The sequence below is a fragment of the Culicoides brevitarsis genome, chromosome 1 (genome assembly GCF_036172545.1).
Source record: "Culicoides brevitarsis isolate CSIRO-B50_1 chromosome 1, AGI_CSIRO_Cbre_v1, whole genome shotgun sequence".
NCBI classification, from domain to species: Eukaryota; Metazoa; Arthropoda; class Insecta; order Diptera; family Ceratopogonidae; genus Culicoides; species Culicoides brevitarsis.
In genome coordinates, this window is record NC_087085.1 from 5192946 (window position 1) to 5218735 (window position 25790).

Sequence of the window (25790 nt, forward strand, 5' to 3'; positions counted from 1 at the left end):
TATCCAGTCTAACTCCCATAGACATGTACATCGATTTCGACTCGAGGATGATACAAAAACTTGTCTACGAAATCTCCTTTGATGTAACGTACCGAGAGTTAAAGAGCAAACAACGCACAATAAAAACAACAACAACAACTTTTAAGAATTTTTCAAATAACGTAGAGAGATATATATTAAAAGTACACTTCAAAGTTTGTCTTTCATTACTTTTTTATTACTCTACTTATTTGATTATAATAAAAATTGCGAAACTTATAGAGATATATATTATTAATAATGAATGATCAAAGATCCTTGTTTCGAAATCGAAAAGAAAAAAAAACTTTAAATGCGTCACAAAAGGAAAAGCTGCCTGCCTTGAGGGATATTGACGGGTGACATGAATTTTCATGCGTTTAAACGACTGTCACATGAGTGAATGATATATTTTGTATAATAAATGGTGTGGAAAAGGTTTTTTTTTCAAAGAAAATAAATGATTTTTTCAGTTCTATGACAGCTGAACGTATTCGTAATATTTATATAAAAGGTTCAAAAGTGTGAAAAATTTTATTTTGCAAAATTTTAAATTTTTTGGTCATTTTTTTCAGAAATATCATAAATTTGTTTAATAATATGCTTGATTTGGATTAATTGAAAGAGATTTTCAAAAAAAAAAAAATTTTTAATATATATTTAAAAAAAATTATTGGCTTTTACTCAAGATTTTTAAAAACTAAAATGAATCAAATTAAGTTAAAATTAAAAAAAAAAATTCTTTTATTTTTTCAAAAAAAAAAAAAATAAATAAATAAATAAATAAATAAAATAAAATAAACAGCCATTAAAATTAAAAAAAAAATAAATAAATTTAATTTAATAATTCAAAAAAAATTTATTTTTTTTAATTTTTTAAAATATTAAATAATAAATTTTTAATTTTAATTTAATTGGAATTTTTAAAAAATATAAATTTATTAAAATTAATTTTAAATTTTTTAAAAAATATTTTTAAAAATCAAAATATTTAGAATGAGTAAAATAAATTTTTTTTGCGAAATTTATGTTTTGGAATATTTTTAAAATTTAAGTAAAATGTGAAAAAAACTGTGTGTTTTGAGTGAATTTTTAATTAAAAATTAAAATAAATCAAAATAAAGTTGAAATTAAAAAAATAAATTAAAAAATTAAAAAAATAAAATAATTTTTTTTAAATTTAAAAAAAAAATTATTTTATTTTTCATTAATTTTATTATTAAATTTTTCATTAAATTTTTTTGTTAAATTAAAAATTTTTTTATATTTTATTTATTTTTTTTGATAAAATTAATAAACTTAAATTATATATTTGAATATTAAAATTTTATAAGATTTAAGAAAAAATAAATAAAAAAATAATAAATTTTTGGTAAATTTTAATTGAAATTGAAATTAATTTTTTTAAAAATTATTTTTTCAAAAAAAAAAAAAAATTAAAATATTTTTTAAAAATTTTTTTCGAAGTCAAGATTTTTAAAATGAGCCACAAAAAATTATTTGCGAAACACAAACTCCTCACAATAAACGCAATTCTACAACATGACATTGTGCGATTATTAATGAATGTCTCGAGGATGTGAGAAAAAGAACATTACAGGGGAAAAAAATAAAAAACTGTTGATATCACTCTCTTCACATACAGCACAAAAGCGAGTGAAATGTCGAGTTTTTAATGAACCCCAGCAACGGTCAGAGCTCATCTTTTAATCATTTGCAAGGGAATTTAATTAAGTTCTGAAAAGGTATGACGATGGTCGTCAGTTTACGCAACAAAACAACAATAGAGCAACAAAGGACTTGCCGCAACAAAAACAACAAACAAAAAAGGGAGTTTTGCTCACTTTTCTCTCTCGCGCGTTCCGTTATCGCATTATCTGCTGACGTATGTACTTTTTCCATCACATTACTGAACCTACATATCCTGCCATCTGCATGTTCACATGCCGCTTTTGTTTCTGACATTGTGCGTCCTTCGATGTTCATGCTGAAAAAAAAAATCCAAAAAATTTACATATGTAAACGTATAATGTTTATTTTTGTCATTCTTTTTAATCGGTTTAGCATGATGAGCACCTAAGTGTGAATGAAACGCGTTCGCGTGTAAGAGAGATCATCACAGAACGACAAAAAAAAATGCGACAAACAATAAAAAAAAACTGGATATAAAAATATGCAAATTTCTCTCTCTTTTGGTCTAGCTGGAGAGATAGAAATAGAGATAGATAGAGAAGTGTTCTTTGTTTACATTCCGTCAACACACATCAGGCTTACCTTTTCGATGTTTCGCTTAGGTGAGATGCATTAACAACAACGCAGCGCAAACAAAGGATCATAATTTTCATTTTATTGTCAAATGTTCCAGCAGAACTGTAGAATGCAGCAAGTACATATGCTTGTCATCGTTTTGTCAATGAAAATAACATGATGATATTATTATTACTGCTGTGCACTTATTTAGTTGCGAAAACAAGAGAGACGGAGAAAAAACAATTTTATTATGATGGCAATTCTTGTACAAATAGAGATTACCATTGAATGTCGATAAATTGAATTTTTTTCTCTCTTTTTTTAGAAAATTGAATCAAAAATAAAGCGCCATCTATAATTCTCTCATGAAAATTTAGGGATTTTATGACTTCGATGCACGAGACAAGATACAATCTCAATCTACTATTTACTCAATAAAATAAAGTGTTCAATAAAATAATGACTCTGTTTACCAAATAAAAGCCAATTTCATTTTCTTCTTGTAGCAGAAGAAAAAAGTTGCAAGATCCAATCGGATAAGAATTGAAATCACCCTGATTTACAAATAATATCGTCTTTGTTGCAATATTGTATCAAGCCACGCTATTTTAGGATTCTGTGATGAAAAAAAACGTTAATTTTACTCTCAGAGAGGTAAAATTTCCTCTCTTGAGTTTTGAAGTTTCTCTCTTGGGGTCTTAAATCTCTCTCTTAAACTTCAAAGTTTCTCTTTTGAGATTCTTAATTTTTTTCTCTTGAAGTTCTAAATTTTCTCTTGAGGGTTCAAAAGCTTCTCTTGAGGTCTCAAATTTTTCTCTTGAAGTTCAAAGTTTCTCTCTTGAGGTCTCAAATTCTTCTCTTGAAGTTTTAAAAATTTTTCTCTTGAGGAAAAAATTCTTTCTTTAAGTCTTAAACTTCTCTTGAGGTCTTAAAATTTTCTTTTGAATTTTAAAATTTCCTCTTTGGTTTAAAAATTTCTCTTTTCTTTCAATTTTTCTCTTGAGGTCTTAAGTTTTTCGCTTGAGGTTTTAAATTTCTCTCTTGAGGTCTCAAATTTTTCTCTTATACATCAAATTTCTCTCTTCAAACTAAAAGTTTCTCTTTTGAGCTCTTAATTTTTCTTTGAAAATTTTAGAATTTTACATTTTAATTTCAAAAAATTTTCTTGAGGTCAAAAACTTCTCTCTTTGAGATCTTAAAAATTTTTCTCTTGAGGTCTTAAATTCTTCTCTCAAAGTTTCTCTCTTTCGAGACTTTCTCCTGAGGTTTCAAAAATTTCTCTTGAAGCTTAAAATTTTTCTCTTGAGGTCTTAAATTTCTCTCTTGAGGTCTTTTATTCCTCTCTTGAACTTTAAAAGTTCTCACTTAAAGTCTTTAATTTCTCTCTTGAAGTTTAAAATTTCTCTCTTGAGGTCTTAAAGTTTCTCTCTTAAAGTTCAAAGTTTCTCTCTTGAGTCTTAAATTTCTCTTGGGGTCTTAAAATTGTTTTTAAGCTCTCAATTTTTTCTCTTTAGGCCTCAAATTAATCTTTTTTTAAACAATTGAAGATACTGCGTTTATTTGCTCTGTCGACGAGACACGATGTTCAAACATTGCTGATGTTCTGACATTGTAACGCAAAGTTTCCAAATGCTCAAACAATCCTTTGAATAGAAGACGTGCATCTATTGTTATCTCTCCTTATCAGCAATCTTTTTTATTTTTGTTTTTTTTTATTCTTTTGAAATCAAGACGAAATTTTATCGAGCTGATTTTCGACTACATTGCTCGATAAACTTTTATGCGAGCAAATTTCATTGTTTTTCAATCGAAACTTTCAAAGCTCATGCAATTAAATGCAAAGCAGAGACAAATATTTACCCAACAAGAAGAAGATGCAGTTCATTACATTTTACAAAATACAGTTAATTACGGTTATCAAACATTCGTTCATCTTTCCCGCAGGTAAAATTCTCGTCTAGCAGCATTTTCTTCTTTCCATCAGAAAGCAAACAAATTCAAACAAAAATGCACACACGAGCATTATTTCTCAGCAGCAACTTCAAAGTATTTGCGTTTACATCGTTCTCGAAAAACTTTGATTGCATCAGATACACTCTCGTTTAATGACAGCTTCTTGTTTTCACTCGTCATGAGATGGATGGAATGAGCAAGAGAGAGAGAGACCGAAACTATAAATTACATTCCATTTTATATCATAAATGATATGCTTTTTGCATGTTGTTGTTGTTGGAAAAATTTTTGTTCAACAATTTTAAATCATGCTACTTAGTTATCATAATTTGCCGTATCTATGCTTAGCTGTGTTAGTTTGAAATTGATAAACATAGTTTTTGTTGCCCCATGAAATAGCCATGTAAATGCGAATAACTCATATATGCGAATTGCGAGATTACATGGGAGATGAAATTTATGGTACGTGTTTGCCTTCTGGATATTTTTGATAATCCATGCAAAGGGATGCGCGTTCCGGTCAAATGTTTTATTTTTAACGGATTTCAAGGAAAATTGAACTCTTTAATTGAAAAACATCATAAACACAAGATTTAACGAATTTCGAAAATGTTTTTCGAAAAGTTTCTTAAATTCGAAGATCATCTCAGAAGAGTTTCGAAAATCTTTTGAAACAATATTCGATTTTTTTTAATTTTCGAAAATTACTTAAAAGCTTTACAAATTTTCGAAAATCATTTAAAAGCTTTTAAAATTTTCGAAATCATTTAAAAAATTTCATATTTTCGAAAATTATTTAAAAGCTTTTAAAATTTTCGAAATCATTTAAAAAATTTCATATTTTCGAAAATTATTTAAAAAATTTCATATTTTCGAAAATTATTTAAAAAATTTCATATTTTCGAAAATAATTTAAAAAAAATTTCATATTTTCGAAAATCATTTAAAAAATTTCAAATTTTCGAAAATCATTAAAGAAAAATTTTTAACTTTTTTCTTAAAGAAAAAAGTTAAAAATTTTTCTTTAATGATTTTCGAAAAAATTTGAAATATTTTTAAAATAAAATTTCATAAATTTGTATCAACCTTATTCGTTTCTTCTCACACATTTGTTGCTTCCGTCGACTCCAATCGATGTATCGTGATCATAATTGACCATAACATTCATACCGGCTCTAATTTTAGTATAATTGTCTGATTGTTCGAAACACCAACAACAATGGAAAAAACACGATTCGATACCTTACAATTACGATTAACATGACTCTTAACACATCGTTGCGATATTTCAGTCGAACGAGCCAAATTGAATGTTTTATTACTTACTGCTACATCAATTGATGGACCTTTCGAAGCAACTTGTCAAAGGCTTGCCTTACTAAATTTCGTCGGTGTCAAATGTTCTAACGAACGAAAACTTTCCAATGATGAATGAACTAAAAATAAAAAATAATTGTCTTTTCAATGTGATGATGATGATGATCATATATAACGGCGCAAAGCAAAGGTGAGCTGAGTAACGTCAAAAGTTGCGAGAGCGACAAAAAAGTATCATATTCGATGTCATGTCATCCCATTTGAGTTATGAATGTTTGATGGGTGACTGATTTTTGCGCACGTAAAAAGAGATGAAGTACCGCGCCGCCGAGTAAAAAGAGAACTCGTTGGGATATGCTGCGAGATTTATGTAAATTTTGCCGTTCACAATGGAAATCCTTCTCATGGCATGACATTTTTTAATCTATTTAATGGACATGATCCTAATACACTACCGTGTCAGATAACCACTGTCAGGTTCAAACAACGACGACGACGACATCAAAATGTAATAAAATAAAAATTTGATGTCTTTCCTTTTTTTCTCCCTCGATCCGCGGCGTAAGTGAGTAACAACGAGGTCACAGTACATTTTCTTTTTTTTTTCGCTGATGCCATCGATGAAATTAGTGCTACATAAATCAGGTTTTTATGACACTTTATCAATTCCTCCCCACAATTTATCAAACAAATAGTCATATTTTGCATGAAAATTTATTTATATTTTTTTGTATTTTATGACCTCGCTCACCTTTTCCTTTCGCCATTCGTTCAAGCTTCTCGATTACGCGAAGTAGATGATGATAAATAACAGATAAATTTTTATAATGCGCACAGAGGAAAGCCAGAGAAAAATTGAATTGTTTCAGGATTATTTTTTTTTTCGTTACAATCGAGTGGTTGGTTAGTTGAGTCGTTCACATGTTCTGAGAAAAGATTGATTTTTAAAATGAGATTAGATTGCTTCCTCTTGTTGATCCAATAATAAGAAGAAATAAAATAAAAAAATATGGAAGAGAAAGAGAACTTTATGACAAAAGGGATAAAGATAGAATTACATCGTTTGCTATCAATCAATCTTATACAAGCAATAACAGAGATCAACGATATCGAGTGTGAGTCCAAACTTTTATTTTTCAGTTTTGAGATGCTTTTTAATGAAGTTTACTTCAATTTTTAAATTTTAGAAAATATTTTTTTTATCTTCGATTTTTTTCTTTCTTATTTTTGAAATAAAAAAAAATTATTCCGATTTATTTTTATTTTCGTTTTTTTTTTATTTTCGAATATTTATTATTTTTTTTTTATTTTAAAAAAAAATTTTTTTTAATTTTCGAAATTTTTTTTTTTTTTTTGAAAATTTTTTTTTTTCAATTTTTTTTATTTTCAAAAATTATTTTTTATGTTTTTTTCGAAAATTATTTTTTTTTATTTTCGAAAATATTTTTTTATTTTCGAAAATATTTTTTTTATTTTCGAAATTTTTTTTTTATTTTCGAAAATTTTTTTTTTTATTTTAATTTTTAAATTTCTGACTTTCGTTTTTTTTTCAAATTCATAAATTATTTTTCTTATCTTTGATTTTTTTTATTTTCAAAAATTTTTTTCTTACTTATGTTTTTATTTCATTTTCATAAATATTTTTTTTTATTTTCGAAAATATTTCTTTTACTTTCGGATTTTTTTTCAATTTCATAAATTATTTATTATTTTTATTTTTAAAATTTTTTTTCTGATTTGATTCTTTTTCCGAATTTGTATTTTCTTATTTCCGAAAAATTTTCGAAAAATTGTTAAAATAAAATGTTAAAGCTTCTTATATTTTCGAAAATCGTTCAAGAGCTCATTTAAATTTTTCAAAAATTAAATCAAAAGTTCGAAAATTAAAAAAAAAAAAAAATCAATAAGAAAATTTTTTAAAAATTAAAATTATTTTTTTTTAAATATTTTTTTATTCTATTAATTTTTTATTTTGTTGTCTTCTAACACTAACGAGCGATAAATCTTCCGTTCTATTGTACCATTCGAAAATGAAGCGATTAATTTTAGTATTAATTGGTTTAGGTATTGAATTTCACAGCGATTTAACGTTTCTTCTCTCGTTAGCTCAACTCACACCAAAATGTCAATCGAAGTTCATCGTACTTTTGAACGGATTATGTAAGAGATAAAAAAAATTCTCGAATATTTTAATTTTGGGAGAAATGTTCAAAAACTTTTAACGACCTTACTTTTTCTGTTCTTTGCATATGATTCAAACCAAAAAATAGAAACTTTTCACAGTAAACTGCAAACACACATCAAACTTTTTAACTGATTCCTTTATCCTTGAGGCAATTTTCTCTCTCTCTCCTGCTCCTATTCTCGAGATATGCAAAGAATAGACACACATCTTTCATTCACTTCTTGTCCTTTTTTTTTTGGTGCTTCCTCTGGAATATTCATTACGAAGAATTCAAACTTTTTTCTTTAACATTTTCTTCTACATCGAGCCAATTCTGCGAAGGAACGGAAGTGAAGAAAAATTAAAAACAGAATTTTAAATGTTTTGAATTTAAAAGTTTTAGATTTCCCAATTGACTTTTCACTTTTACCAATGCATCCAATGCGCTGGCAGGCAACTTGTGTTTCTTTGAAGGTTTATTTGGTTTTTGCGAGATACAATATTACTGACATTCGCATAAAATATACGGAGAAGAAGTTTCCATCGATGCGCCAGATCCGTGCCATGTACAGCTTATAAGTCATGTGTTGCATTTAAGTTTCTCTTGCGGAGTTGGAGTTGGAATTGGAGTCCCAGCGCAATATGCTACTTATTTGTGCATGTGCCGACAATAAATTTGCAACAATAACCATTGAATAAGCAATAAGGAAATAGAAGGATGAAAGTTCATCTAACAATGTTTAATATAATAATAATGTATAAAATATTCTCGTTGCATGATCTCGACTTTTTAGTTCGTTCGGAGAACTACTTATAAACTGGCAACATTGACCTTTTTCGCTTGACATGACTTTTTAATTTCATTTCAACACTTATTCAACTGAAAGACTCGCAGTAATTAACACAGAAATTTAACATTTTAATATTTAATTGAATTAATTTAACGTCATTTAAAATAAGATAATTTATGTTTGTGTGAGACATTTATTCCATTTAGCTCTGATGAGTATAATGATGATAATCTGTAAATGTATCTTGTTGGACAACACACGATACGTTAATTCATCATTTAGTGCTTTGAGACATTCTTTTTGAATTCTGCTTTGAATTGGCTGTCTTTCCGTAATTCCGATCTCGATTCAAATTTCAACTCGAATTGAAGTTTTAACTATTAAAAGTTTTGAGTTTAGAAAATTTTAACATATTTTCTTTCATTATATTGAATTTATTCTTAAAATTCGGAAAAAATGGAAGAAATCAAATTTCGAGTCGAGATCGAATTTTTTCGAGATCGAAATTATATATTCTCGTTAAAATAATTTTCAATAATTTCAAAATAAATAAACCTCGAAATAAATTCTCTTTGTCGAAGTTTTTTAGTTTTTTTGAAAAAAAATCAAGTCGAGATCGAAATTTGAAACGAGATCGAATTTATTATACTTCGTAAAATAAAAATATCTTTATAAATAAATTTTTCTTTTTAAATAAAAAAAAAATTTAATTAAAATTTGAATTAATTTGAAATTTATTTGTAATTTTAATATTCAAGAAAATATTGTAAGTCGAGTTCGGATTTCGGTCGAGATCGAAATTGTTCATTTTTCGTTAAAATCATCTTTTTATGAATTGAATTTTCTTTTTAATAGCCTTTCAATTAGTTTGAAACTTTGAGGTTTTCTTTGAAGAAAACAGAAACATTTTGAGTCGAGATCGAAATTTGTATCGAGATCGAGTTCATTGATCTTTGCAAAAAAAAAAAATTTGAAGAAAAAAATTTTCTTTTTTAAAGCTTTTAAATTATTTTGAAGCTTTAAAATTAACAAATTAAAATTAATCTCGACTTTGTATTCGAGTTCGGATTTTAGTCGAGATCGAAATTTTTTGATTCTTGTAAAAATCTACTTTTAATGAATCAAATTTTCTTTTTAAATAAAAAAATAATTAAAATTAAATTAATAAATTTAAATTAATTTGAAATTTTGAGATTTGTGAAAAAATTTCAAGTCGAGTTCGATTTTTCTTCGAGATCGAAATTAATACAAATTTTAAATTTTCTCGAATTTTTTGATTTTTTAAATTTTTATAATAAAAAAATTAAAATACGCTCAAGTCTTCTTTATATCACAATTTTTAAAAAAATTCCTTGTTCCTTATCTTTCTGCTCGTACATCTCGTGAAAATTAATAATAACAATAATAAGGCAATAACATTACAAAAAATTCCGTTAATGCGTTTCTCGCATGTTGATGCATAAAACTTCCCATAAAGACACATGACGGATCATTAAAATTATTATTATTATTATTGACATTAACTGCATGTTAACGCGCCGCGTTATTCTGTTGCATTGAACTTAAATTACCATAAAATGCAACATTCATCCCTCGCATGCATTACTAATGAAATAAAAAATTGTTACTAAATTTCTTCTTTTTTTTTGTATCTTTTCAGGTATGTACTTCAATTAGGATGCTAATTGCCTCGAAAAACACTGAACTAAAACAATTCCGTAAGTAAATCATTATTTTCGTAATTGGTCATAATTGCTCGTCATTTTGCATTATCGTTTTGAGTTGTTAGAGAACAAACACTCGGAGCGACAGACGAACAAAAACAAAAAAAAAATCGAAAGTAACAGCGGTGCGATAAAGATCAAAGTTGCTTTTATTTTACGCAATCTACCTTCTTTTTTTTCGTCTTTTTGATGAAAGCATACTTTTTGACTAATTTATGAGTTTAAATATCCACTTAAGACAACCACGCACGCTGTTTTTGTTACAAAAAGAAAAAAAACCCAACATATGGCAACGAAGAAGTGTAAAAGTTGTCATGTGGGTGTTGTTAAGTTGTCTCGAAGCGAAAAAAAAAACGATGGCAGAAGAAGAAACAAAAAAGGTAACGTCAAAATAAACAAACACACGAGATATTTAACAGGTGATTCAATTCAATTGATCAAAATGACAGATTTCTATCAAATTGTGAGACATATGAAGAGTATCATGAAAAGTAATGTAATAAAGTCAACAAATAATAAAATTTGTGTTCCTTGTCATTTCGGGGAGAAATGACGAATGAAAGTGTCGATTTCTGCCATAAGGGGGTAACAACGAGAAAAATTAATGCCACGGAAGTAAATATCTCTACGTTTTCGCACTTGTGATGAAAAAAAATAACGAAATAAAAATGTTGATGACATAAAATATATATGCGCAGATAGATGGATAGATGGGTATATATTGCCTAAGTGACATGTGATAAGAGAAGAATGACATTAATAATGCGTATGTTACATTTTCGTTACAATATAGCTTCGAATGAGATAAAAAAATTTAGGGAGATGAATTGAGCGCTTTTTTATGAAATTTTTAATCAGGTTAAGTTCTTAAAATATTTTTTTTATCATAAATTTAATTAAAAATTATTAATTTTTTAATTTAAAATAATTTTAATTTTAATTAATTTTTTTTTAAAATTAAATTTTTTTTATTTAACTTTTAATTTATTTTTTAAATTTTTTTTAATTAATTTATTTAATTATTTAAAAAATATTTTTTTTAAAAAATATTTTTTTTTAATTTAATTTTTTTTTATTTATTTTATTAAATTTAAAATTATTAATTTTTTAATTTAATTTTATTTTTTTTATTAAAATTTAACTTTTAATTAATTTTTTAAATTATTTAATTTTAATTTAATTTAATTATTTAAAAAATCACGAAAAATATTTTTTTTATTATTTTTTTTTAATTTAAATTTTATTTTTTTTTTATTTATTTTATTAAATTTAAAATCATTAATTTTTTAATTTAATTTTAATTTTTTAATTTAATTTTTTTTTTATTTTAATTTAATTTAATTTTTTTAATTATTTTTTTCAATTTTATAAATTATTGAAAAATAGTTTTAAAAAATTACAAAAACAAATTTTATTGCCAAAAAAATATTTTTCCTTATATAAGGAGTTGTTTTGCTTTTCAGCTTAAGAGTGCCTCAAGTCTTCTTCAATTGTATAATCTTATCCTGCTTTTCTCTTCAAAAAGCTATGGATACTAATTCAAGATGCTTCAAGTGTATCAAAGAAGTTAAAACCGATGATGGCAATATTAAAAAGTTAAAATTTTTAAGATTTTAGAATTACTTGAATTTTTCTTAATAAATTGTTTTATAATTTTTTAAAAAAATGTTTTAATGTATAAATTTAAAAAAATAAAAAAATAAAAAAAAAAAAAAAAAAAAATTAAAAAAAAAAAAAAAAAAAAAAAATTAAAAAAAAAAGTTAAATGAAAACTTATAATTTTGAAATTTTTTTTATTTTTAAAATATTTTTTAAAATAATTTTTTTTAAATTTTTTTAAAAAAATAAATAAAAAATAAAAGCTCAAAAATAAAGACTCACATACTCACAAAATGCCCCATTTTATCAAGAAAACTCATTGTAACGCTGTAAAAATCCACATTTATATACAAATTTGTATATTAAAGCGAAATGAACGACAGGAGGGAGTTTCAACAATCATTTTGTGTGTTCTGCTGGTAGGTATGTCAATATATGGGGCGACGCCATATACAAAACGGCTCGGAAAATTTAAATGATGATATTAACATCATATGTGCGTCGTCATCTCACTTCAATTCTAGCATATAATATAATGATAATACATATTTATCGCGTCAAAGTTAAATGTTTCATGTATAATTTTGATGCGTTGTTTGTTTTATATTTTATACATACGAATTGATACTTTATCACGATGCGGCGTCGTCGTCTGAATTGGAATCGACGTGAATTGGGCGTTTTATTCGATTGTTTATTAATGAATAATAATTAGACATCATGAACATAAAAATTATTGCATTTCCTGTGTTTGATATTCTAATTAATTAACTTTATTTTCTTTTATTGATGATACTTAAACTTTTTAATATCTTCCCATGAGTTGAAATAAATAATTTACTCTTAAGAACATCATTAGAAAACCTTTTGATATAATTTTTTTTATTGTAAACTTTTTCATCGTACTTTTAAATAAACATTTTATCGACTTTAGAAAAGCTACTTAAAGTTAATAAACTTTTATGATTTTGCCTCGTAGCGTTCATGCCAACCACTAAGCACTTTCCGCACACAGAACTTCACACATTTTGCATTTTTTTTTTATTTAGAACACTCTCTCGGAGCACATAAATGTGTGTTGCCAAAGTTACTTTACAAGTATTTTTTTTTTCAGTCCTAACAACAAAAATAACATATATAAATATAAATATTTTGTATATAAAAGCCACACACGTGCAAGTCTTTAATGGTACTTTTTTCTGTGAACAAATCTTTAATTAAACTTTATCATGTAACTTTTTTCATTTTCTCTGCTCTTTTGCATGGAAATTTATTATTAAAATTTATTTTTTTTTCACGCAAATAATTTAATTTTTTTATTACAAAAAAAAATAAAATTATTAAAAAAAAATATTTTTAATAAAAAAATAATTAAGAAAAAAATTTAAAAATAAAAATTAAAAAAAAAAAAAAAAAAAAAATTTGGTCGTTTGTGACAGGACTCGAACCTGCAATCCCTGGATTCGAAGTCCAGTGCCTTATCCATTAGGCCACACAAACATACATATATACCCTGCGAAAGATGCCGTACTGTATCTGCGCCGCTCGTCATTTGCCTCGTATAACGTTACATCGCCCGTACACGATAAAAACTCACACAGCGTTCTGTACGTCGTTCTAACAAAAGGGTAAGCTTCTGTACGAGCTTCTATGGCATTTATACGTTCATTCAACTATGATACAATATTTTTGTTCGAACAAAACTTAAATTTGAACAATAAATGGCAATATATAGCATCTAATGGCATCTTATATATAGAAATTTAATTATTATGATAGATTTTTTTCTTATTCGACGACATTAAATTCATTTTTGGACTTCATTCAAAAATGAAGATGTTTGAAAAAAATTTCCGTTACAAATTCAATGTCAATAATTAATGTTTTTTATTAATTTTATTTTTTTTTGTATCAATTATTTAGACGAATTTTTAAGTTATTTCTCGTAAAATCATAAACTAAAATAATAAAAATTCATCAAAATTATTCATTCTTTAAAATTTTGTAAAAAATATTGAAAATATTTGAAATTTCGTTAAAAATTCAAAATTCTTACGTAAAAATGTTAGAATGTTAAAATGAGTTTTTAGAGCTTTTTATCACTTAATTTACATTATTTATGTATCCTTTTTGAAATTAGTTAGATTCGATATGAGATCAAGCAAAAAGACAAAGATAACGAGGCAAAATTGATAAATAAAATTTATTTTTTTTAATTTTTATATTTATTTTTTTTTTTAGTTTATTAATTTTGTTTATTAATTCTCAAATTTTAAATTTTTTATAAATGATTTATTTAATCATTTTTTATTTTATTTTATTTTTTATTTATTTTTATTGATTTAATTTTATATTTAATTTTGTTTTTTATATTTAATTTAATTTTATTTTTATTTTTTAAATTTTTAAAATAAAAAATCATTTTTCTTAAATAGCAAATTTTTTTAAAAATTTTTTATTGATAAATTATTTTTTTTATTTTTAATTTTTTAAATTAAATTTTTATTTTATTTATTTTTAATTTTTTTAATTTTCAATTTTTTTTAAATTTTTATTAATGATTTATTACCTATTTTTTTTTTTTTTATTAAATTAATAGTTTTTAAATAATTTTATTATTTTTGTTTTTAAATATTTCTAAAATTGAATTTTTTAATATTTTAATTTCTTTACTTTTTATAAAAAGAGAGAAAAACGATATTAAACGCTTTTTTCCTAACAGAACGGATTTAATTTTTCCATTAAAAATTATCTACAGTACTTGATATCAACTCGAAAATTTTTATTATTACAATAATTCTTTAAACTTAAGCACTCATACGACATAAAATTTATGTTCTTTCTTCGCACGTACGCAAGCGAGTGTAGATGAAACGACAAAACACGTCAAAACACCGCATTAACTTTCTCTCAAGTCACATGTGAGAACGTTTATTTACGAGGGCGAAATTAAAAATTAACTTTCTGTGATTTGTAAGATAATTTACAAAAAGACATAAAATAAAAATAAAAGAAATTTTTGTGTGTGTTCCCGTTTGAGCTCGAAATTTAATTTATTTGCGCCCCTTTTTTATATTTTTTTAATGTAAATATAAAGAAAATGTCTAAACAAAAAAAATAAAAACAACAACTTGGGCTTCATTGACAGATGCTTTGATGAAAAAAAAATCTAATCCAATATTTGAAAGAAGAAAAAAAAACATTTTGAATTTTTTATGATATTTTAATTTTTTTTTTGATGTCTGATAAAAGGAAGATGAAAAAAAAAAGTTAAATAGCAAAAAAAAAATATAATGATAAAATTGTGTTATTATTTTTCTCGTTACATTTCACTCGGAGGTTTTTTTTCAAGGAAATTACAACAACAACTAGAAAAATGAAGAACAATGATGCACACATTTTTTTTTGTTTTTGTTATTTTTAACCGAACGCCATTAAAATACGCACACACAAACAATAATAATTATTATTTTTTTTTATTATAATCATCATCATCGTAAACATCATACATATTAAATGAATAGCCCATTTATCGTGTTTACCTACAAAAAGTAGACGTTTCGCTGAATCGTTTAGCATGAATGAGTGATGAACGCAAAGACACAGAAATTAAAAATGAATTGAAATAAAATGAGGAAAGCCGTAAAGAATTAATCTTTAATGACATCATAAAAGCAATTCAGAAACGCAGCCCACACCTTTGACGTTTTTTGTACGTTTGTCAGATGAAGAAGAAGAAGATTTTTTTTTGTTTAAAGAATTTTTTATTTTAGACATTTTTAATTATTTAAATGAAATGCATGAAAGAAAAATGGATCGACATAAATTTGAGGTTTTCAAATAAAAAATTCTTAATTGCTAAATAATAATAAAATTTGTAAAATGTTGTAAAAATGCTTTGAAAAATGCATTTAAAATTTTTCTTCTTTTTTTTTGTTGGTAGAAAATATTTTTAGACCAACATTTTTTATGTTACAATTTTGTACTGTAGAAAATTAATTTCTTACAACCAAAATATTTTTTTTAAATTAATTACTTTGAAAATTTTTTTCTCTTTTTTAATTTAAAAATTAATTTAATCAAATAAAAAAATATTTACAGTTTAAATTTTCATAAAATTTAATTTAATTAAATTAAAATGTAAATAAATTATTTTTTTTACATTTTTTTAATTTAAAAATTTTTCTCTCATAATTAATAAATTTAAAAAATTAATTTAATTAAATATAAAATATTTTCAATTTAAATTTAATTAAATTAAAACTTTATTAAATAAATTTAATTTTAAAACATTTTGAATTTTTTTATTTTAATTTTTTTTATCTTCATTTCAGAAATTTTTACAACCAAAATATTTTTTAAATTAATTACTATGAAAAAAAATTCTCTTTTACTTAATAAATTTAAAAAAAAATTAATTTAATATAAAATATTTACAATTAAAATTTTTATGAAATTTAATTTAATTTAATTAAAAACTGAATTATGTAAATTAATTAAATTTAAATTTTTTTTTATTTTAATTTTTTTTAATCTTCGTTTCAGAATTTTTTGCAACGTTGACATAATTTCCATAAAATATTTATTTTTAATATGCGAAACTAACAAAAGACTTTTTTTTTCGGCGATGGCAATTTTCGTTTTATCCTTTTAAGTAAGCACGGAAGAGATAGAAGAAAAGCAAAAAATAATGTAAAATAGAAAAAAAATACAATACAAAATATATTGCTTTTGTTTCAACGAGAACGATGTCGTCGACAGTTATGAAACGCGACACTTTTATTAAAACAAGACAAAACACAGAGAAAAAAATTGTATACATAAAAATTTTGTAATTTTGATAATGAATTGACAACAACTCTCGCTTACTTACTACTTTTATTCAAGCTTACTTGCTTCCTTACAAAAAAAAAAGAAGAGAAAGATGTCGTCGAGGCATTTTCAATTATCTTTAATGAATAAATTTTTTGAAAGGAAGCTTTTTTTGTGTTCGACAAAAACACGCACAAAATAGTGAAAAGAAGGCTCTTTGATATAAATGAAAAAAAAAACTCGAGCACTTGGTGTGATATTTTACACGCGCGCGTAAATATTTTTTTTTTTTTTTGCGAAAAAAGAATGGAATTAACTTTCAAAGCACTCTTATGTGTACCTACGAACAAAACATCCACAGAAAAGAACCGAAGATTACAAAAAAGAAGAATTTTCTATATATTTAGAAGTAGTGTAAGTGCTCGTGTGGTAAATATTTCCCGCGGTTTCTGTTTTCTGTTAAGGACTTTTAATCATAATGAACTTTGTTCGTAGTAAAGTACTTTTTTGCTTACTTGGTTGTGTGTTACCGCATGTCATTGTCACAAAAGTGTTTTATATTATTTTATTAACAAAAGATGCAAAGTTTTTTTTGCTGCAGTTTGAAAGATTTTAAAGAAATTCATGGAAATTTTTTTAAATGTGCATTGGGGCAAAAATTTTAAATGTAGATTTTCATCGAAATTTTAATCGATTTTAGGGAAAAATACTTCTTAAAATTTATTTGAGATCGAATTGATCAATATTCAATGGAAAATATTGAATTTGCAATGGGCAGACATTTTATAATGTGCATTGGGGCAAAAATTTTAAATAAAGATTTTTATCGAATTTTTAAATGTTATGAGGGAAAAATACTTCTTAAAATTTATTTTTTAAATATTTGGAGAAATATGAGGCAAAATTTTATATGTGCATTGGGGCAAAAATTTTAAATTTAGTTTTTGATCGAAATTTTCAATGGGTTGAAGGAAAATACTTCTTAAAATTAATTTCAGATCAAGTTGATCAATATTCAATGAAGAAATATTAAATATGTAATGGGCAGACATTTCACAATGTGCATTGGGTCAATTTAAAAAAAAAATTAAGTAAATTAAGGTAAAAATATTGAGTGTAAATGAAAATCTAAACAAGATAAATCTTAACAATAGAAAAATTTCAAAATGTTAACTGGGATTTAACAAAAAAACAATTTTAAGATTCTTCTTCGACAATTTCTATTTTTCTCAGAAATTACTTTTCATCACATAAAGCAACAAAATTCACTTTACATCGTCTTTAATTATTTTGTTTGTCATGTTTTACATGAACCTTAACAAGACCATTTTCTTATTGCTTTTCTACATGCATTTCACATGTTATGTTAACTTGGCATCTTTGAACTTTACCTGCCTTTGTGCAGCAATCCTTGTCATGTTGAAAGACGATGGCAAAGGACACGAAATAATTGGTTGTTAAAGTAATGTCGTTGAATTTGTAAAAAAAAAATACTGCAAAATTGCTTGTGACAACAAGTCAACTGTAGAAATCGACGACGACGACAACAAAATAATAGATTTTACCAAAATTGCAAAAAATTTGTCATGTGTGAACATTTTTAACGGTATGTTTTAGGATTTATCCAATAAATGCTCGGGAAAAACTATTTGTGCAAAATTGAAATTGTACAAAAAAAAATGGCGAAATTTATTTAATTTTTGAATATAAATAAATAACAGTGATTGCACATTTAGTTCGCAGTGAAGAGTAAACTTTAGCAAACAACTGGTCATTATTTTCGCCTGACATGACACAAAAATTTATTTCCCGTACGTTTTGATTTTAGTTATTTTTTTTATGATTGTTTATTATTATCGAGAAAATTATTTATATTTTTTTTTTTTTTTCGATAATTTTACGAAAAAATTGTTTTTTTTTTTAAATGAAAGCAGGTCAAACAAATTTTAGATTATTGTTGAGTTTTATTATTTGTGGTTAAATTTACTTTTCTAACACAAAGCAAAATAAAAAAAATATTTTAAATAAAAAAAATGTATTACAACAACCTACAATGCCTGAAAACCTTATGTTTTCATTAAACAACGCAATTCATTTTTTTATAGAAATCGTATAAAAAAAATGAACAAAAAATTCACATCCTATAGGAAAAATATTTGAAATTCGTCAAAATGAACAACAAAAGTGCTTTTTGTTAAAAAAAAAATTAAAAGATAAAAAATAAATTTCATTAAACATTTTATAATTTATTAAAAAAAATTAATTAAAATTAATTTAATTAAAAAATTAATAAATAAATTTATTTAAAAAATTTTAAAAAAATTATTTAAAAAATAAATTCTTTTAAAATTTAAATTAAATAAATTAATTTTAAATTAAAGTGTTTTAAAAATAAATAAATAAAAAATTGTTTAAAATTTTTTTTTAAAAAAAATTTTTTAAAAAAAAAATTAATTAAATAAATTTAATTAAAAAATTTTGAATTTATAAAAAAAAAATTAAAATTAAAAAATTTTGAATTTATTGAAAAAAAAAATTAAATAAATAAATTTAAAAAAAAAATGTTAAATTAAAATTAAAAAAAATTAAATCAATAAAGGAAATGTAAACAAATATATTTAATTAAAAATTTTTTTTATTTTTTTTAAAACAAAAATTCAACAAAAAAATTTTGAATTTATAAAAAAAAAAATTAAATCTCAAAAGAAATTTAATTTTTTTTTTTTAAATTTCATATTTTTTTTTATTTTTAATAACATTTTTTTTAATTTTCGCAGACTGACAAAAACAACAAATTTTATTCTCTAAAAATCATAAAAAATAGATACCAGCATGCCGGTTAAAATAAATATATATCAACAAATAGCTAAAGCACAAAAAAAACCCATAGAAGAACGTTCCTAACGCCTACAATAATGGTGAAAAATGAAATGACAAATGCAGATATTTTTTTCCATTTTCATCAGCGTCATTATTATTAGAGAACGAGCGCACGACACAACATCAACGGCAGTTATTGAGAACAGGAGAGCAGTACATTATATTGATCAGCAGTTGATTTTTATTGTATTGTGCGAAGCTGGCAACACAAAAGCTCGAGTGTATAAAAAAATGAAAAAAAATAGAAAACTCTCGAGTTTGATAATAAAAATAATAATGATGATGATGATGCTGCTGGATGGCAATACAAAAGGGTCTACTTTAAAACAATATTTTTTTTTTGATGATGAAAACTTTTGTGGATTTCGCAACCAATCAATCTCGCAATCGAGAAAAAACTCCTTTTGTCACTTATTTTCACGCCTTGTCGCACGGCAAGATTTGACAGGAACGAAATAAAAATGATCTCAATCAAATTTACGGTGACGAAAAATGCCAGACTTTATTTTCGGGTGATAATCTTTTTAAAAATTGCCTGAAAAAAAATGTTTTTCCGTCTTTTGACGACGAAGGAGAAGAATGAAATTCAATTATCCAGAACAAAGAACAAAATTTGTAGTGTTCTATCACACGCCATGCTGTCATTTTATTATTTGCTCCGTCATTGAAGTATTGTGCGGTTTTCCAAAAAGTGGTAGTCAATTGAAAATTGTGTGACAAAGGCGGGCGCCGGCACTTTCGTCACTTTTGTCGTTTTCTCTTCATGGTTTCTCGGAAGAGAAAAGTTTCACAGAATTTTGACGTGAAAGAAAATTTTCAACGACGTCCCCTGATGTCTTTTCATCAAAAGCTTGCTGCGAGCTTATGACGAAAAGTAAATTAATTTTTAGTTTTTCCTTGTTTTTGAGGAGAAGAGGAGATATTTTGCTTTAAATATGAATATCAAGCCGCAAAGAGTCAAAAAATAATTAAAGAAGTGAGAAACTAATTAAAGTTTTAATTTTTTAAAAAGTTTTTGACGTCTTTTGAAGGTTTTTAAAAAAAAGTTTCTTACTCGTTTGGATGTCTTTTTTGCGACAAAATTAATAAATGAAAAAAAAAATTAGAAATGATCAAAAAAAAATAATAATAAATTTTTATAAAATTTTGAATTAATTAAAAATTTATTTAAAATATTAAAAAAAAATTTAAAACAAAATTTTAAAATATTAAAAAATAAAATTTAAAAGAAAATCTCAAAGTATTAAAAAATAAAATTTAAAACAAAATTTTAAAATATTAAAAAAAAAATTAAAAAAAAAATTTTTTAAATATTAAAAAAAAAAAAAATAAAAAAAAAATTTAATAAAATTTCAAATGAAAAAAATTAATTTAAAAATTTTATATTAAAAAAAATAAAATTTAAAAATTTTTAAGAAAAGAAAATTTCCAAATACCTACTAATAAAAATAAAATTAAAAAAAGTAAAAAAAAATAAAAATGAATTAAAAAAAAATTAAATAAAATTTGGAAATTCTTAAAATATTAAAAATAAAATTAAAATTAATAAAATAAATACCTAAATAAAAATTTAAAAAAAAATTATAAAAAAAAAATTAAATTAAATTAAATTTAAAAAAATAAATTTTTGAAAAAACTTTAAAATGCGCTCAAGTTTCTCATTTCACAATAATTTTTTTAATTCATTCGGAATGAAATGCATCCGACGACGACGACGACAATGCCTTGTAATATTATTCATACATGAGTTTCAAAAAAAAAGTAAGGAAAAAAATCATGGTTTGATAAACAATTGTGAGAAAACCCAAAGTAGCGTGTAATTTTATTCCGTAGCCACTAATTTTCACACAAATCTTCGGTCAAGGTTTTCAATTTGCCTTTTTTGAGAGAGAAAGAGACTTGTAACAAAAAAAATTAAGAAGAACTTGACGTTGGCCGATTAGAATTGAATAAGAAATTAGTTTTGCCTTTTTATGAAAATAATAATATTAATTTTTTTTTTTACTTTGGAGAAACAATGAAAATGGCTTTATATTTCTAATTCTTGCCCATTATATGGTCTGACTCATAACCGACATAATATTTTATTAAGATCGTTATCAAAAGTTTGTTGTAATTTAATTGTTTTAATCGTCATTCATTTGCTTTGTTTCAATTCAACGGACTTTCAGAAGTGATAATAACAATAAAAATTTATGACATCTCATTTGGAACTCACTCTCGCTTCTCTGACAAGAAAACGACACTTCTTGGTTTTTGTTTTTTTTTTAAATAAAATTTAATAAAAACCTCATCCCCCAAAAATGTGCTTTGAAAAATATTTTAATCACACAAAAATATAATTAACTGAAATTTTGTGGTTATTTTCGGCACAAGTCGTCTTTTTGATTAAATAAAAGCTTCTCTTCTTCTTCTTTCACCTGCCTTTGTTGTGTTAATTTTATTTTATTAAATCAGATTACGTAGTTTGGTTTTTTTGCCCGCACTTGATCCCGCACATCGCTATTCACAAATAAATCCCATTTTATTTGTGTGAATTAATTAACAAAAACACGTAAAATCTTCGAACAAGAAGATCTCAAGAGATGAGGAGTTTATTCAAATTATTAGTAGTTCTCGGTAAAAGTATTAGACATGCGAGACAGGATTAGTTTTATTTTATTCAAATTATTTGTGAAGTGGATAAATTGGATTTCAAGTTAGCAGGTATGACAAATAAAATACCTTTGAAGGTATTTTTGTTTTAAAAAAATTTTTTAATATTTTTTTTATGAATTTTTTAAATTTAAAGGATTTAAATATTAAATTTTTATACAAAATAATATTTTAAAAAAATGTCAGAAGAATGAAGCAAAAGATTTTTAATGAAATCTAAAGTTAAACGTTTGACCTTCATTTGCCCTTCACCGTAAATCGGTAATTACCGCAAAAATTTGAATTTTAAATCGGTTATTAATCGGTAATATTTTAAAAAATTCAAATATTACCGATCAATAACCGATTTAAATTCAAATTTTTGCGGTAATTACCGATTAATGTTAAAGATCAAATGAAGGTCAAACATTTTACTTCAGATTTCATAAAAAAATCTTTTGCTTCATGTTTCCGACATTGATGTAACGTAAAAAAAAAATTCATAAAAAAAGATGAAAAATTTTAGGTAAACTCTCCCATTTATTTGTATATATTTATATAACATTAAATATAATGAACCGATCCATTATACGCCAGATGGGATGATAATTTTATTAAAATATGACATACAAAGTGAGCTCTCGAGTGTTGCATCAAAAGTCTACATCTATATTACATTTTAATATGATCATACATCAAAAAAAATGTAATGTATCGCTCGCTTCTCATCTTCTGCTACTTGCTACCAAGTCTTTAAGATGCTTTATCAAAAACATCCCTTTTATGACGGGATACAAAGGCAGAGAGGATACTCAACCTCACATAGAGTAATATGTTAAATGTCTCAAAAACATACGAGACTCGATGAAAGATGGAAAATATTGCTTACATTTTTTCAGTTATGTCTCTGATGAATTACTCTAAAAGAAAAGATGAGACTTTATGCATTTTGCTTCTTCAAGAGGACTCATTGAATTTCGTCTATGAAATTTAATTTCAAAGGCCGAAGGGTAAATGCAAATTAAGTGAAATAGTTGTCTGGAAGTTCTTCGTATTTTCGTCGTTTGTGAATTCATCAGATTGTTTCGTGCATGAAATTATTTACAATGTTACATGACACAAAGAACCCGAAAATATTTCATCAGACAAGCATCAAGGCAAAAACCTCACAGAGAAATTTCTAATAAGAGAGAATGGGAAAAATGTTGAGGTTTTTCCATATTTTTTATATTTTTAGGAAGATGCAATTTTGAAAATGTTTCATATTTTTTCTTATCCTTAATTTTCAAAAATTTAATTTTTTGACGAAAAATTACTCAAAAATTAGTAAAAAATATTTTTATAACCGATTCAATAACCGATAAAAATTTGAAAATATTTTTTTCTCGTAATTTTGAAACTTAAATTAGTTTAAAAATATTTTTTTTTTTGAAAAAAATTCTTTATAAAAATTTTTTAAAAAAAAACTTGACTTATTTTGAAAATTTTTAAATAATTAAAAATATAACCGATTAAAATTTGAAAATCGCCATTTCGCTAATTCAAACAAAATTTAAGAAAAAAAATTTTTATATAGAATTTTTTTAGAAAAATTTTTACTTATTTTGAAAATTTTTTTTAAATAATTAAAAAAAATAACCGATTAAAATTTGAAAATCGCTTTTTCGCTAATTCAAACAAAATTTTAAACAAATATTTTTTCTAATTGTTTCAGCCTCATTTTAAAGTAAAGTTAAACAATTCTTGAATTTTTAATTAAAACAAAAATGAGTGTAAACACAAAGCACCAATGAGACATTTCCTTCTCAAACGTAATTAAATATAAATCAAACCAATGGACTTTTCCTCTTTTCACAAAAGACTTGCCTAATAAATTAATAAATATTTAAAGCAAAAACTTGTTCATCATCGTATCATTCTTTTTCGTAACAAAATATTTGATAAAATGCAAGTAAATGCATGACACATGAATAAATTTCCGAAAGCATAAACTTGTAACGTTGCCAAATATTTCAACTTGAGAAAAATTTCGTAGAAGACATATTTATGTGACTTTTCGACAATTGCACAATTTTACTACTTATTTGACTTTTGATGAGAAATATCTGTCATCAAATGTACGGCTTCTGTTTATGCGCCAAGAATATTTTTTCTCATGTGAATTTTAATTAGAACTTTTTTTATTTTTTATTTATTTCAATAAAGATAACGAACTGAGGAGTTAGAAACAGACGTCTTTGATTTCAAATTTCTCGAAGAAATTGAAGTCGTACAAAGAAGACATTGATGAAGCGTATCAAAAGCATTTCCTTCAAGATATTTAAAATATACGAAAAAAGACATCAAATAAATACACAAATAAAGATATCAATTTTTTATACAAATAATAAAAATAATCATCATCATATAAATAATTTTTAATGCAATATAATAAACATGTATGAAGAAGTAGGAGATTTAAAAGTAATCGCATTAACTTGCTCTCTTATAACATAATAACATAACACAATAAATGAACAGAATTTGACAGAATTCTTCATTCACAAAAATGACTTTTAACGAAAAATAAGAGAAAAATTAAAGACGAATCAAATGTAAATAAAATTTTTGATTGCCTTAATCTGGGAGATTTTGTACAATTTTGTACTTCTTATAATGTATAATGTTTCATTTTATGAAACATGCAACAAAGTTAAGTTGTTATATAACTTAGATATGTCCGGAAGTTGGAATCGAAGATAAATATCGATTTATAAGAAGATTTTGTTTCATTTACTTTTAAAACTTACTTTTGATACGTTTTGTAAATGCTTGAGAGATTCTTGTTTGAATTCTTGTTGAGTTAAAAATTTTTGTTTATTTAAAAAAAATTATTTAAATTAAATAAAAATAAAAATAAATTAATTAATTTAAAAAAAATTAATACATTAATTAATTTTTTTTAATTAATTTTAAATAAAAAAAAAAATTAAAAATGTAAGTTAAATTTAAATAATTTAAATTTATTAATTTTAAAATTAATAAAATATTATTTAAATTTTAAAATTATTTAAATTTAATGTAAATTTTTTTATTTAAGTTATTTAATTTATTTTTTTTTATTTAAATGAAATAAAAATAAAAAATTTAATAAAAATTAAAAATTAAAAAAAAATTAAATTAATTAAATAAATTAATTAAAAAAAATAAAATTTTTTTTAAAATAATTAAATTTTTTTAAAATAAAATTTTAAATTTAAAATTAAAAATCTAAAATTTATTTTTTAAAATTTTTAATTTATTTTTTATTTTAATTAAATAATTTAAATTACAAATTTTAAATTAAATTTAAATAATAAATTTTTATTTTTTAAATATTTGATAAATTTAAAAGTGAATTAAACTATTTACTTTTTTTTTTTTAAATTTAATTTTTAGAAAAAAAAAATTCACGCTGATAACTCATCATCTTCATAAACGCCAAAGAAGCCTTTCTAATGAAATCTTCATTGGTCAAATCCTGTTTATATTTTTTTCACTTTCCGCCTGATTAACTAATTGGCTAAGGTACCTTTAAATGCCCCAAAGACATTTCGTATTGTATCCTACAGAGCGTGTCAAAAAAAAAAACGAGAAGAAATGAAAAATGATCATGAATGGCATATTTTT

At 23.8% G+C, this 25790-nt stretch overlaps 1 protein-coding gene and 1 non-coding gene across 3 annotated transcripts in view; one reads left to right on the plus strand and one right to left on the minus strand.

The window, feature by feature from the left end:
• Window positions 1-25790, plus strand: part of LOC134833669 (synaptogenesis protein syg-2) — a 214259-nt gene that overhangs the window by 76087 nt on the left and 112382 nt on the right. The gene's annotated exons all lie outside the window — the stretch shown is intronic.
• Trnar-ucg (transfer RNA arginine (anticodon UCG)) lies at window positions 13244-13316 on the minus strand. The gene has a single exon. It is a non-coding gene; the product is annotated as a tRNA-Arg (tRNA).